We start from the raw sequence: 14,429 nt of genomic DNA on the forward strand, positions 1-14,429 counted from the left end.
GTGTCAATGTTGGTAGCTGCAACCATGGCCCTAGGACTGCAATGAAGTGTTAAAGTGCATCCATTCAGGTGAAAGACTAAACCAGGAGAATTCCTACAGCCTATCAGGAAAATTCCGTCAAACTCTTCCAACTCTTTCAAAGTCTTTTACAGCACTGCATTAAAAGTGAACGTACCACAACATCCACTGTTATCACTTCCAGTGCTACCTCAGTGAGCATTTTGCACAGTGGCAATACATTACTGCCTAGACTTCAGCTTGAAAAGACAAATTTCATCTGTTTTTCCCTAGGTTTCAATGATTTAACGTCATCAGCCATGGCAGAAAGGACAATCAAAAATTCAAGTTTATTTTTTATGTTTCAATAAAAGCATTGGCTTCTTATTTAAGAAGACCTTGAAATACACGGTTGAGAAAAAAAAACACACCAAAAGAAAAGCAGATTCTTGCGTTCCTTAAACTCACTTTCCCTCTGAAAGGGTTTGCTTTGTGTATGGATAATTCATTTACTTTAATTATTTTGAAGTGCTTCCATTTGAGTGGATAGAAGTCAAGTATCCACAACACCAAAGTGGGTCCTAGAATTAGATGTTGTAAACAAAATGTTCTGCTGCAGTGGCCCAAATCCACACAAGCAGTAAGACTTGAGTATTTTGGCTTTTTCACAAAGTGCACCCAGATCCATGAGAATGTATTACAGGACTTACATTTTATGGACAGGTCATATCTTTCTAATTAGGAGCTTCAGTTATTACCCTTTGTTGGATGTTTTCAGTCCAGTTAGCTTTCTGGTTAATTAGGTACACACACTAAAAACAACAAGAAGAAGAAAACAAGCCAAGAAGGTCCTAGGAAAACTTCATATGGAAGTGTTTGGACATAGTTATGAGCACACATCCATACAGAAAAGTGGAGGAATCTAAGGAAAATACACAGGATTATCACTTTACAGTCACTGCACACTGACTTGAACAAGAATTCAAAAAATAAACACATCTAACATTTAAATCCCAGGCTGCATATTCAGTGACACCTCTTTTCTCATGAGTGCATGTACACTTAAAACCAAAAGCCCAGCAGCTGAACATCTACAGCTTTGAGGAATTTCAGTTCTCGATCTCATGGCAAAGCTACCATCCAAACGTTCCACTGCATCCACAGGCTTCTACTACCACATTCTGATTTAAGGACACAAATGCAAGAAAACTAAAACCAAATACAGAGCAAGCAGTTGAAATTAAGTCTGTGCTACCCATCCCTTCACAGATACAAAGATGTGATGTAGGTAGGCATCTGGAGAAACAGAAGATATCTTCTCTGGTATGTCTCATACCTTAGGTCTCCCCATTTTCAAACTGCATTCCTGTGCTTTGTACAAATTTCCACATACCTGTATAGCTCATCTGCACTGTTGCCCATAGTTACACCCAGTATTTACAGGTAAGCTTGCAGCCTTGTTCCTCCATGGAGGTAAACAAGAGAGGAAGGAAACTGGTATGAAGGAAAGTAGGAAACTATTCTGCACTTACTTGGCTGTAGTTGGTAGCTATATCTTAATAACAGTTACTTTAAAATACAAGTTGTTACTGAGGTTGGTTTAAAAATCTCTGCCACTTTTAACATTCAGGTGAAGGTATTGCTGCTGGCTCCAGAATAATTTGCATATCTTATCACTAAATAAAATGTCTGAGGTGTGCACCAATCTGATGAAATTATAAACAAGAGTCCACATAAGTACACATGCCTTCCTGTTTGATTTCAGTCCTGTTCACTCCTCTGTAATAAATCATATGATCATATCATTCTAGCTCGAGGGTTAACTGTGTATGTAAAAAGGAAAATTATTGCAGCCTATTCTTACCCACACTTTACAGCTGAGAACATGACAAAAATGTGATTTTGGGGAGCAAGCAGAAAGCTTATTTTGTGATCATCCATCTCCTCTTTCATTGCTACAAAATTTGTGGAAAATCCTGTGTATTTATGTATTTTTAAAAATAATTTCCCACCCTGAAAGTAAATAAATAAATTAAACTACACCTCTTTTGCTACGAAGACAAATATACATGCCTAACTTTATGTCCTGCAATTAATCTCATGTATTTCAACAGGATTACTCATAATGCTGTAAGTGAAATACAGGTGTAAATCCTTGCAGAATCATGGCCTGAACTGCCAACAGTTATATGGCACAATTAAATCCTAGGTCTAAATGTCTCTACAGAAAGATCAGAAAAAAAAAACTTTAGGCATAGTAGGTAAGAAAATCGACTCCAGGGAGTGACTATGGGGGAAATAGCATTGAGGGTGTTGTCTTCCCGTGGGAAATTCACTTGTCTCCAAATCCTTTCATAAATTCATCTTCTTCCTCTACCATTTACCACCTTCACTTACCACTCTGTCACCAAATATGACTCTCCCTTCCCACACTTCCTCTGCTGCTACGTGGAGGAGATAGGAGATGCATCTTACTCATTCTTTTGCACTGTGAAGCAGGATGAGAGCACAGTCTGGCCTTTACATTAACTAGCAGGGTAATAGAGTTCATGTGCTAATTTACAGGCCTGGGGTGCACAGCTTTGCTCCTTAGCCAGTTGCTGAACTGTTCACAGGCCAGTGTCTCACTGAAAATTGTCCAGTAAACCCTTTGGACAACCCTTAACCTATCACTGGAGTCCATTACAAGAAGCTGCTGGATCAAAATGTAAAAATTACATACTCAAACAGCCATAAACATACATAAATTACACACTCAAGCTGGACAGCCCTGCCTCCTGAGGAGTAGCCTACCACTGGCTTTTTTCTGCAAATACTCATGAATGGCATGTGAGAAGTTACTCATGATCAGGTTTTTTACTAAAATCCACGGCTTACGCAAAGACTTCTGCTTGCAAATTAACTCAGTCGGAAATACTAACTAAAATGCCAGGAAAACAAAGTCAATCCCTTAAAAGTTCAAATGACTATTTGTCACAAACATTTCACCTCTACTAATGAACTGTAAAAATGAATGATAGAAATGCAAAACTGTATTATGTTTAGCAGTTAACATTTTAATAAGAAGGAGATTAGCAATTTTTAATACCTCCAGTGCTTTGTTATATACAGTAGCACAATAACTGAATATTTTAATTGCTAATTATTTAGACCTCATTCAGTTCTCACTCAGGCAAAACTCCCATTGAGGGACTCTTTCTGAGAAAAGAGCTACAGGATTTGTCTCACTGTAATTTGAAAAAAAACTTTATATATCATAAAAACTATCAAGTAATAGTGAGAAAAAAAATCATTAAATCCTTAGCAATATTAAATCCTACTGAAATTCCCACTGACTCTCAACACCAATGTTTTCATATTAAGTAAAACAGATAATTGCAGTTTACCAGTTGTAGCTTACCTGTATAATTTATGCCCAGATATGCTGGTGGCTCTTAAAGAGGTCTAATAATGTTTTGATTCCTCTTACCATATCCCTGCTCTTCTCCTGCGGGAAATCTCAGTTTAGATGGGATAAGGAAACAGCATTTTCAAACAATTATGATGTCAACACCTTCAGAAATACAAACACTACCATTTGGTTTTACCTTTTGACTTCGGCCTCCAAAAGGGTTAAGAGCAGCTCTCAACACTTCTTTCTTATGCTGCTGTAAAGAAAAGAAATAAGTATGTTTGGGGATTTGCACACAAAAAACCTTGAGTTTCCATAACAGTCAAATAGCTGGTGTTCAGTGGGCTAAGTGGGTGGAATGCTGTATATACATAAACATACACCTATCTGAAGGAAGACAAAACAAAATCCTACATGCTTGCATGCAGTGCACAGGTGACAAAAAATAAATTAAATGCATTACTATTTCAAATGTCATGCTAGGCACATGCTTCAGAGAGACAAATTATACAGCTGGACACAAAATAATTTTTTATTTCTTAGTGATTTCTAAGACTCCATGCTTCAAAAAAGTAATTTTATTTCTATTAAATTTACCTTAATTTATCTTAGGGATAAAAACAAATGCATGTCACAACCAAAGTTTTGCCCCTTATGTTTGTCATTCAAATATATTTTGGAAAAAATTAGAGGTAAGTTCTCTAACATATTGAGTCTAAAGAGTTTCTTTTTTTCTTTTAGTGAAAAACATGTACAACTTTTTCATATTTTCAGCTAGAAATGGCTTTAATGACTAAAATGTTCAGAAAACCTCTCCACAGACTTAATTGAAGAAACAGGGAACCAAAAGCAGACCTAGTACCATATACTGTTAACTACCAAAATGTTCAGAAGTGGCTGAGGAAAAAGTAAGCATTTTGAAGACTGAAAGACAGAGGTGGGCACCCTCCTTCACCAATTCAGAATATGGTTTGAGGACCAGACTGGCACAGTTTCCAGTTCCTGTTATAAGAGGTTCGCTTAGATTACAGTGCTCAAATCCATTCCTGTCAGGTTTTCTGCTTCCTTGCAGGAGTAGTGAGATCTCTTTGTTCCTCTCAAGTGCTGACTTTCCACCTAAGAACCTGTGTCCAAGGAAAACGCCAGGACTAACTAAGACTACTGGTATCCTTTAATAACCAATTTAAAAAAAAAAAAATAGAGTTTTAGCTAAATTACTAAAATAATTTAAAAACTAATAAATTGTTTATATATTATAAAAATTATATATATATTTTGCTAGTGGGGGTTCTTCATAGCTAGCCACGGAATTTTCATTCCTGGGATTATAGGTAAGGATAGATTATTCATCTGAATGAACTCATCTTCGGAGTACCTTTACTTATTTAGAAAGAAAGCAAACAAAGTATTGCTTTCTCAAATAAATAAGATATAACAGTAGGCTTTCAAGGCTTATTGTTTCCAAGCCTGACTTCTCACCAGTTCCTGGCTACTACACGGATGCTTCTATTTCTTTCTCTGAGACATGCTCACAATTTCTTTTCAGATCTTGTCATTTTCCTTTTGTTTTCTGGGTGCTTTCTACCTGTGGCCATTACAATCAAATGATGCCTCTAGGAGCATTTGCAGAAATTCCACTATGACAATCCCCCAGCCTATGTGGCTCAGTCCTGAGTGTACTCTGCATGGTCTGCTGGATGGCAGCTTCACTGTTTTCAGGGGGGAAGAACTGTTTATATACATGATTTAAATTAATCAAGCCTTTATTTTGCTTGATCTAAGGCTGCACAACAAATGCTTCAGCCCTCCTATGGTCTGCAGTCACCTGAATAGAGAGAAACACTCGCTGGACAGCGGCTGTTAGCACTTTCCAGCATTACACAAGGACGGTCTGGAACAGTCTGTCAGATCTGCACAGACAATGAATAAAGCAAAGCAGAAGGCCTAGATATTGAGTAATGAGGATAGGGTTTTGACCTTTAAATGCTGCTGGATGGGTTGCACGAGAATATGTTCGATTCAAGAGATACTATTAGGTACAAAGTTGTACCTCATCTACCAGCTGCACCACTCTGTGCTTGCTGGCACACGACGTGCTGCAGTGAGAGACGGCTGTGCTGAGTGAGCCCAGTAAGAGAGGGTGGGACTAGGGAGCCTGAAAAGCACGGGAAGAGCATGGGAAAATCTGATCACAAGGTGCGAGAGAAAATTTTCTATTTTAAAACCCATTGATCAGTCAGACCTCCAGCAGTGTTTAAGACTCCTGCAAAGGATTAAATCCAATTCAAAAGTCTCCATTTCTCTTCTGTGGTCTCCTGGCATTTGAAAATTTGTACAACTACTCATGATGACAAGCTACCCTCTTGTCAGCTGTAATTTCTGCCAGAAACTGCTGTACAAGAGTCTGTATAACTGTAACAGTTACTTTAGTTTCACAATCATTAATTGATCCTTTCTAAACATTTGAATGCCTGAATTTAATTAGAGGCAACATTTCTGCCACAGTTTTTATAACTGTTTTTATACATGATTTCAATTAATCAAGCCTTATATTTGAGATGGTAATTTGTTGGACCAAGACAGCTCTTTCCAGGCCATACACTTTGTTTTCAATTCCAACCTCCATGTTTAAACCTTGTGGTTTAACTTAGATCAACAGCTTATTGCTGATTCAGGTTATATCATATCAAGTAATACCCTCAAAATCTTATGCGCCTGTATGACATCAATGGAGTGAAAAACTCTGCATGCAATTCAGGAAACCACTTTGTTTTCTTCACTTTTACATGAAAGTTAACTCCCTGCACTAAGCAGAGGTGAAGACTTCACAGCAAAGGCTCACTGGAGGCTTACTGGGCTCAAAGCTGTAAGTCTATCAGTCCTCAGAGAGGCTTGAGGTAGGCCACGGTGATTTCCTAGCAAAATGTGCTTTTCAGGATGAAGTAGATGAGGTACACTTATTAACTCTGCTTTTTCAATATCTAACCAGAATGAGATCTACCACAAAAGCAAGAAATACAGAAATTGATAACTTAAACTATCCTAAATTAAAAATGCCTCTTCCACTATGCTAATTGCTTGTACAGTAATAAGAGCATCCTGTACTGCTGAAAAGGCAAACGAGGAACTATACATGCTTTTTCATTTCCTTATATTGATGCCTTATAGGCTGCATGGCATTCTGATATTTGCTATGAATTAAAAAAACACTGTTCAGTACCTATCATCAGATTAAGTGATGCTGAGATAAACACATTCAATCCAAGAAAATGTAAAGATTGTGTCAATTTTATTTACATTTTCTCTTGAGGTTATGGTGTGAGTAGGAAATGGTAAATGGTAATTTAGGATGGTAAATCTTCTTTTTTTAAGATCCTACATTTAAGAACAAAATTGAAAGAGTAATATAAATTATATTAGCATCACTCCAGTTCAATTCCTTCCAAACACTGTCATCACACATGCAAACTGAAGTCCAGCAGCAAGTGAATGAAAGAAGTCACTGTTTATTAATGATAAGAATATAGAAGCCAAAAGACACCTCAGACATGATTCACTGTGAGAGTACTTGTAAATCTCTTGGTCTATTTTGAGATTCAAATTGCCATGAAACTTGGGCAAAGCATATTCTCAGCAAAGTGGACAGTGCATGACAAAAATGCTCTAAAAGAAAATTAGATTTTTGTGAGAATTTAATGTTTGTGGAAAAGTCTTACCTAGCACACTTAAGCTTGAAATGCCCTCATTTTCAGGGCAGTATTTCTAGGAGAAGAACAGATTGTCTCACACAGACTCACCACTGCCCCTCACCTTTGAACTAAGAGACCATGTTGAACAGTCAGGTTTTGGGGCTGCTTCAACCTTCACTGGACTTAAACCAACCACAGGGAAACTGTTACTGGCTGTAGTAATGTTTTTTTGTGATATGGACTTTGGTCCACTGAGAACTAGAGTTGTGATCTCTATAACTTTTCTCAAGAGTCAAGCTTGTCTGTCTGGGAAAAAAGAAAGAATAAATCAAGTGACTAGCATTAAATTCTATGATAAAGATATTGCCTGAAGAATTTCTGAAGACAGCTGTCCAAAGCAGACCACTGACCTGGTCTGTAAGGATCAGATAATGAACTGGATATGATTTGGCTTTTTTGTGGGAAAGTAAGCTTCATACATATACAGTAAAAAATTAAAGAAACAACTGTGTTACAGTTACATTCTTCACACATGAAAAAGTCATTCAGGAAACAATTTAAAAAGTTCCCTGTGCACTACTCAAATCTATTTGAAAAATACTGCCTGCCCATATTTATCTCTGTGAAAGGTTTGGATTAACTGTCTAGGCTCAGGACAAAATGATCTTTGAAGGCAGCAGTCACATGATGAAAAAAAGAGCATCTGCAATGCTGTCTGTGAGGTTAATATGCCTTTATTTCATGTACCATAAGTTTACTTAAACAGAAATCATCACCTGGAACATGAGAAGCAAATGGCATTTTTAATATCAGAGCAATGAACCTGTGTATTTCTTCAGAAGGAAATAGCAGTGCAGACAGGGAATTAAAACATGCCATGGTAACAGCTGAAGACTTCAACTGTCAACAAAATCAGGCTATTAATTTTCATATAAACAGTCTTTTAAAATCTTTGATTTTTAATATACAGTCCAAAGATCACTCTCACATTTCAGCAGCTTTTGTCTTTTAATGCCGATCACTTCAGCTGACTTTTCACACTACCCTGTGCTTTGTCTCCCCTTTTGAAAAGGTGAGTGAAAATATCAAATGATATCTTATTCTGCCAAGACCAAAGGAACAGTTCAAACATTCAAAAATATTAGGCAGTGGCCTTACTTAAGGTAGGAAGGGAATGTGATTAGCAGTGGGCAGGGGAGGAGGGGAGAACCAAACCTGAATCCAAAGCTTTTCTCTTTCTCTATTCCAATCTATGCTCAGGGCTGCACTATGTAAAACAACAAGCAAAAATTACTGGGCAGAAAACACAGAATTTTTTTGCTTCTCATCACATTCTCTTCTCAAGCGACAGACACTGAGATTCAAGAGCAGCCTGGGAAGCTTTTGGCTGCCCAGACTGCCCCCCTGGACTGAACTATCACCTGCCCAGGATGCAGTCTGTCCATGCATGGTTCCACATGTGGCTGGGACAGCAGCTCATGCTGCTGTGGCCTCTCCAGACCTCCTCAAAAGGCAAGGATTTCAGACTTTACAGCTGTCAGCTTACAGCATCTCCCCAGACCGTAACTCACTCAAACACGAAAACAGACACATGATGTGTCTGTTACCCATCTTTTCCTTCAAATTTCTGAGCTATTTCTGAAACGGAACATGGCTGGAACTTTCCTTTCACTGAGATGAACCAAATGTCACCTCATAACAGAGACCTCTCTGTCTCTGGAAACACAAAGTAGGAATCAAAGGTGCTGCTTTTGTCTGAAAAATCATTATCACCTTTAAAATTTAATTCCCTTAAAGCACTAGAGATTAGTCTGGAGGAATTCAGAAGGGAAGTGAGAGATGACAATTCTCCATTCTCTCCAGAGACTATATGTCCCTACAGATTTTGTTTCCTGTGCAGTACTTAACTCCTTGATGCCTTTTCTCTCGTGATCTCTTCCTTGGCAGAAACTTCTTCAAATTTAAAAATCAGAACATGAGCCAAGTAAACAAAAATAAATAAATAAAGTTCAATGCCTATAAAAAGTACACAGGCTAACCTGCTTAATTATTAACAAGTAAACATAACAAATTCTGAATTATTTACTTAATCTTTTTCAGCTACAAACCTCAGACTTTTAGAGCATGAAATACATGCTTTGTTTTAGGACACAAACCAGGTCTTTTATAAGGCTGTGGACTTTTTTTTTTTTTTTTGGAGATGGGGTTGTTTTGAAGAATACACATTTCTTATTAACCTCCAAATACCTTCCTCTCACCAAACCATGCTGGAATTTTAAATATAGAAATCAAAGTTTTAGTATAAAGATCCTGTATTCATGTGCTTCCTAGTGAATAGGATGGCTGTTTCTGAACTGCAGCTGAGCAAAACTAAGATTCCTGTGAGGCATATGCACCTTCCTCAGCTTCTGTACATCTGCTAGGAAGATGATAGATTCAGAGGGAAAACCTGGTGAAAGCTCCAGACAGAAATTCTACAATACAGGATAAAACAGCCCCAGGAGAATCACCTTTTCTTTACTGAATAAAGCTACCCTGCTGAAGCAAACCTCATCTGTGCCACAAACAAAAAAAGGTCATCACCACTGGTCCCTGAGGTTCTGACAAGATGCTGTTCAAGGCAGACCTCCAGCTGGGCCCATCTTTACATTCTCCCTTCTGACACATTGTTCTGCCCAATGCAGCACTGATGTGACACAGCCTTTCCAGGTGATATGCTGAAAATGAGGGAAGTTCAAGGTTCCTTGCTGGATGAAACAAGTGACATTTCTTTACCTGCTGAAGTTAGCACAGATCCTTTGAAGCCCCCAGCATTCAGTAGTGCAAAACAACGCCCATCTCCTCCTCAGTAACCTCAGGACATCACACAGTCACAACTTTTTGTTGGAATGGGAATATCATCATAACCACCATGGCAGAAACATGGCTATGAATCTCAGACAACTTTTCTCAGCTCGCATTTCACAGAAATGATTCTGTAATATTGCTTTGGAAGCCCTGGATCAATGAAGACGTATTACAGAATCACAGAATATACTGAGTTGGAAGGGACACACAGGGATCATCCAAGTCCAACTCCTGGCCCTGCACAGGACACCCCAAGAGTCATACCATGTGCCTGAGAGCATTGTCCAAATCCTTCTTGAACTCTGTCAGGCTTGGTGCTGTGACCAGTTTCCTGGGGTGCCTGTTCCAATGCCAATTCATATACTATTATTCCCTCAGCATTGATACAAACATATACAATGTGATAACTGATAACATATTTATTAATCTAGTCTTAATTGCTAGAATGGTCAAACATAATTTGGTTTTTTTCCCCTGATTTTAGATCTTAACAATTTTGTCAATATTTATGTATGGTACCTTTTTTTTTTTTGTGCCTACTGAAGCCTTTCAAAGGTGCAATTCAGGAATTCAGGAGATGAGACAGTTAATCACAGAGTTAGCTTAGTCTCTAATTTAGGTGGCCTACTTATGTTACCAACATTTTATTAGCACATTATGCTGTGTATTTAATATTTAGTACAGTGTATGAGAATGGTTTACTGTCTAGTGCTCACATAAATGACTTACAAATTCTGTTTGACACACAGAGAAGAGTGTATAAGTAATACATGTTACCTAATGCTACAGAAAATAAGGATAAGCAGAAGACATAGAGAAAACACTAAAATGTATCTTTGATGGACTTAAAGGCTAGCTTACAAATACTTCAGTAGACAAAAGATGCAGCATTAGTGATACATACACTATGCCTATCCCTTCTTTAACTTTTGATTTCAAATCTTCCTCTGGAAGCTTCAGCTGAAGGAAAATGACTTTCATTCAAAATTGCTGAAGTCTCACAATGGAAACAATTGCAACAAAACAAACAGCAAATCCTCCCAAATCCTTTGTATTTCACTAGACCCAGAAGAAAAAGTAGGATCTTTCTTTGAGTTTAGAAGTGCTTTCAGGACATTTTTCAAGAGGCAGATATGTTGACTATGTCCTCATGAATTATGCAGCCTTTCCAGTGTGTACTTACACAATGCTAGCTGGAAACCCCTGGGAAGGATGCCCAGCGCATATGGGCAGCAGGTGGTACCAAAGGAGAATCGCTCAGCCAAAGCTGATCCAAGCTTTGAAGACCTGAGGAGTAGCTCTGAGCAGAGATCCCAGTTATCTGGCTATAGCTATAGCTGTTCTGGTTGTACTGGTGTTCAGAAATTACTATTGAAAAGGAGATTTTGACTTTAGTCCTTAGTGAGGATGAAAAGTACACTGGTTTTCATGCTCCTTCTATTTACAAAGTGAATCAAAGCTCAGGTATCTGTACAGGCCAGAAAAGGAAAAAACACAGAATCCTTTAGCCTGACATGAATCAGCCCTATATCAAAAAACACCCATAAGCAGTCCTGGTACAATTCTTACCAATTTGCTTTTGATCTCTAGCTAGTGAAGCACGCAAATTTATCAGAAATACATTTTTCTGGTATCAGCGGGCAGGTGAATAAAACAGAGTGAAGAAAGGATGATAACCTTCCAAGACAAGTGGCCTCCAGTTGATTCTGAAGATCACACTACCCCAGTTAAGAAATAAAAGTTCAACAAAAGGCAAGAAAACTTATATGTAATTAGTTTTAGCTTCTTGCATTTATTCTGCTGTGTAATTTGTCAATATATCTATCAATCCTTCCACAATGAGGTTGCTAAGACAGGTGCTAAGACTTCAGTAAATATCAGATTTATTTTCTGCAAAAATAGATGATCACAGCAAAAGCTTTTTTTTTTCCTGCTGGAGAAGTATTTTCAGTATTATTACAAAGGACTCTTACTGTTTATTAAAATCCCTGACAAAATATCAGTTCCAAAGCTTTTCCCACTGTCATCAGTTGTTGTTTGTCAAGTGACATTCAAAACATTTTTATTTTTAAAAACAAAAACAAAACAAAATTGAGCCTATTTTCCATTCTTTTTATTCTTGTACTTTACTGAATTTTTCAATATTACTCCAATATATGTATAAGACTTGTATGGCATACCTAAAATACCTCACAATAGAAAAATTTATTTAGCATTTCCTCTAGGAAAAAAAAAAAACACAAAACAAAACAATCTACAAAACCTCTTAGAAAATGTGTCTTTCCCCAGTTATATTCAGTAGGGAACATTAAAAATTCAATATTTGCCACTTTGCAATGACTTCTGGACACAAAACAGTTCCTTCATGCTGCAATAGGTTTGTCTAGTCTAAACATAAAGGGAATTAGAACAAAAATACACACTTGAAACAGTACTAAAAATGACACCCACAAAACATCTTCGATCCTGACATCACTCTTCCCCTTATTTTTTCCAGTCATTCCTACCATTCATTACAGATATTTATTTTTTATAAAGATTAATGTATAAAAACCAGTACATAGAAATCAAGTAACAAGAATGGCTCTAATTAAAAATTTATAATATTACAAAAAGAACTATTATATTAATCAATATGAAGACTGAGATGTTCAGATCAGTGGCACATTTTTAGTTCTAACATTCATTCTGCTTTAAGGACATGAGAACAGCTGATTTAAAAAAGCTGTAGCCGAGATAATGTCAATATATGGTATCTGGATTAAAACTGTGTTGCAAGCTAGCAGGTATCTCCATTATAAGAATGCATCATATCTTATAGAACAAAGTTTGTACAGATTAAGAATTGAAAAAAAAAACAACCCAAAAAGGGTCTCTTCTTTTAGCTGAAAATTCACCAGCAAAAAGGGTGATAGTTGTCAATCAAACTTAACTATGCTTTAATCTTACCAAAATCAGTAAGATTCCTTTAACTCACTGCTTATTACACAGCAGAGCTTTTAAATCAATAAAGTTTTAGTACAAATACTTTCCACAGTAAAATCTGTTCCAAGAAGTGATACCCCTCAAAACATGTGATCCACTTGACATTATTTTCATAGGTCCTACATATATAACTTCTGTCTATATTTTTCTCAAACTTGACCGTTCTTTCATTTAATATAGGTCAATGAATTATGCAGGGTTTTGTCCTGTCATGTTAACGGAGACTAAACAGAAACATGCCATATAATACAAAACTACATTTTCTGATAAGAAACACTTTATATTGCAGTAGAGTTTTGAGATCAGAGTGAGATTGATGTATTAGGCACTGCAGTGACACAGACTGGAAGACAATTGTCACTAAAAAAAACTTTCCAAACAAGCCAGCCCAAGGGTGAAAGAGCATGAACTATTTCTTCAAATGAGTTGAGACACAGATTGGAGTTATTCAGGAAATATGTGACAAAATAGAGTGTTGAACTTTTATCTCAGGTTATATTCCACTGCTTTAACAACAAAGCCTTCCTTTATCTCTATTAATTATATAAAGCAAAAAAATCCCAGAATTATATCTACCCATTAACTGTGCAATTCCAAACATCATGCTACTTTAGATTTGCAAAATGCCAGCATCAAGCATCTCAAAGCACTTTAAAGCACAACCAAATAGAACTAGGTTATCCTCACTCTGCAAGTGGTGAAATAAAAACACACAGGCATTAGGGTAAAGTCATCTCATATAACTTTGGCCATCTAAAAGACACTGTGGTCTAGGCTGCTCTTTTCACCACTGGAACGAGGCAAGCATCTTGAGAGGGCAATTCCTTCTCTTCTCAGATACCCAGCTAAGTCTATCACTAAAGAATTTTCACCCTCTTTTCTGCCTATTCCTTCCACCTAGCCTAGGTGCTGAGACTAAATGCCTCATGTTTAGCTGAGAGAGCTATAGATCTCTATTCCATCACAAAGTACTCCTATTCCCTGTTCTCTTCCCTTTTTCCTCTGAGACAAAAAACAGTGATGGGCCAAGGTCTGTATGTGCTGACTAGTGAACACACCCATGAAGTTAGGTGCACACTGCCAGTCCTGTGAATCTATTGACAAATAACACAAATAGAACTCACTGCTTCTTAGTGTCCAGCTATCCAGACATTCCCAGAGGTACTGGCAACTAAACAAATGGCTGTAATCTCTAAGTCTAGCTGAGATTTGTGCTGCCTAGAAAGCCCAGAAAGCAAGCCCAAAATATCCATGATGCTGTCACAATATAAACAATGCTAATAAATAAAATTCACATAAAAATGAGATTTTTTTTTTTTTACAAGAAAGGTGATAAAAGTCTCCTATCAGACTCTGATCACAAGTCCTACTATTCAGAAAATGAAATACAGCTGAATCTCAGTGAAAATGAAGCTGTCTGTGTCTGAAATAACTTTTAAAAGCCAGAAATGATTGTACAGTTTTCTCTATACAATCAGTTTTCTCTATTCAATATAGTTTTCTCTAGTCAACTCAGACAT

At 37.2% G+C, this 14,429-nt stretch overlaps 1 protein-coding gene across 44 annotated transcripts in view; it reads right to left on the bottom strand.

Moving 5' to 3' along the window:
* Positions 1–14,429, bottom strand: part of ZBTB20 (zinc finger and BTB domain containing 20) — a 471,634-nt gene that overhangs the window by 381,412 nt on the left and 75,793 nt on the right. For 22 of the 44 annotated variants that reach the window (XM_021548945.2, XM_021548925.2, XM_021548939.3 and 19 more), the window contains one exon: positions 3,585–3,644. The gene's annotated coding sequence lies outside the window, so the exon portion shown is untranslated. Of the gene's footprint in view, positions 1–3,397; positions 3,485–3,584; positions 3,645–5,438; positions 6,887–14,429 lie in introns of those variants that run through there. The other 22 variants (XM_021548918.2, XM_021548923.3, XM_021548928.3 and 19 more) reach the window with 4 other exon arrangements.

Source organism: Lonchura striata, chromosome 2 (genome assembly GCF_046129695.1).
Source record: "Lonchura striata isolate bLonStr1 chromosome 2, bLonStr1.mat, whole genome shotgun sequence".
NCBI lineage: Eukaryota > Metazoa > Chordata > Aves > Passeriformes > Estrildidae > Lonchura > Lonchura striata.